This window comes from Penaeus monodon, chromosome 12 (assembly GCF_015228065.2).
Source record: "Penaeus monodon isolate SGIC_2016 chromosome 12, NSTDA_Pmon_1, whole genome shotgun sequence".
Classification (NCBI taxonomy): Eukaryota; Metazoa; Arthropoda; class Malacostraca; order Decapoda; family Penaeidae; genus Penaeus; species Penaeus monodon.
In genome coordinates this window covers 49,420,528-49,422,367 of record NC_051397.1, presented here as the reverse complement: position 1 = coordinate 49,422,367, position 1,840 = coordinate 49,420,528, and the positions used below count along the sequence as shown (strand labels likewise).

At 50.5% G+C, this 1,840-nt stretch overlaps 1 pseudogene; it reads left to right on the top strand.

Moving 5' to 3' along the window:
- Positions 1 to 475: 475 nt before the first annotated feature.
- Positions 476 to 1,840, top strand: part of LOC119579739 — a 24,137-nt pseudogene continuing 22,772 nt past the window's right edge.

The window sequence follows — 1,840 nt, the reverse complement described above, 5'->3', positions numbered from 1 at the left end:
GGAAATTCGCTGCCTCTATAAGTTCCCGTAAATACTTTCACCTTTATACTTCATACTAGTCGAAGTTTGCGATTTTTGCTTTCAGCTTTCACAAAATTAAACTTTGGCAGCGGCTAGTTTGTAGGTTGTTCTGTATGATGGCGTAGATTCAGACGTGTGGGGTTTCATTGATGAAGTGATCGAGAAATCCACAAGACGTTTGAATACACGAAAATTGAGCAGGTGTTGTCATCATCATCCCTTGTCACGGCCCTTTGGAGCAGCAGGTGAAAGTTCTATAGACAAAGGAAGTCCCGGGTCCCCACAGGCATCGGCATCCAACAGTCCTCCCCGATCCATATTTACCCCGCCGCGCATAGACGATCGAACACCGTCGAGCTCCCAAGCGCGATGCTCTTTCGTCCCCCGCCGCGCGCTTCGCCCGCCCGGGTTTCGCCGTCTATGCGTCTCGCGGGGGAGACCGAGGTGAATGCAGCCTCGGGACGGCAGTTGTGAGTGAGAAGATGGCGAACACGGACAAGATATTCTCGCGGCGCTACGAGTCCTCCTCCAGAGAACCCAGAGACAATTTTCACGGTTCGGACGGCGGTAAATACGGGAAGGAGTCGAAATACGACGACCCGCCCCACTCCAGACTGTTCATTGTGTGTGGCAAATCGATAACGGAGGAAGATTTTCGTGAAAGTTTCTCCAAGTACGGAACGATAGAGGAAATATGGGTAGTGAAGGACAGGAATACCGACGAACCCAAAGGTAAGGAGGAGGTCCCTCGCGCCCCCCGCCGCCGCGCAGGGCCCCAAGGGCTTCGCATCCGCCCCCGCAGGAGAGAGGGAGGGCCGGGAGGAGGCAGGGGCGGCGAAATGAGGGGCAGGAGAGGGCGTGGGAGAGAGAGAAACAGGAGAAAGAGGAGGAGGAGGAGGAGGAGGAGGTCGAGTCTTGTCAAGCCGATCGATTACGTCGAGGCTGGAGCGAGTCGCCGGCGCTGGGGGGGTGGGGGTGGGCGTGAGGGCGGGCTGTGGGCGGTGGGCGTGAGTCTCGGCCCAGGACTGGGGGAGAGGATGTGCCAGTGCCTCTCCAAAGGCGAAAGAAATGAGGATTTTGGGGTTATGGGGTTTGGGTGTGGGAGGGGGAGGCACTGTTCGTATATGGCGTCTCTTAATTTTTTTTTTAAGATTTGGCACTTTTGTACTTCAGTTTTCGTGTATTTTTTGAGGAGGACCTTATTTTAGTGGGCTGCTTGATGTGTGGGCGGGTTGTAGACCAAGAAAGTGTTCGTTTTTCTGTTATAAATCGGCCCATGCAAAGTGGCGGCGATAAAGTCTACGGGATTTCCCTTCCCGTTTCAAGCGCGGGTCTTCATCAAAGCCTTTTATCTTGCATCCAAGCCATGGGGTCAACGTTTGTCTTTGTAATTATCCTTTTAGAAGGGTTTAGTATACATTTCATTATTTTTTTTTTATGTGTAATGTATCTACCTTTTTATTGAATGGAAACTGGCTTGATTATTGACATGGCTGAAATATCAAGGAAGATATTTTATACATTTAATCACCCTGGTAAATGGGCTGAAGAAACCAACAGTAGCTTTCCAAACGGCTTGTCTTTCATAGTGGTATGGGATGCTACGGCCTCCATGCATGGATCTCCTCGTTATTCTGGGAAAACGAAAGCTTCGACTGGTTCCTTTTTTAATAGTGAACTCTTTATCGTGTTAGAATATAAGCAGTGGAGGTTTGTTGGCAGTTGCTGGAGCGCCACGTCTCGGCTGATAGGTGCGAGGCCAGGGTTATTGTAAACATTTACCATCACCTCTTGTGTATACCACTTGTCAAAACTGTTT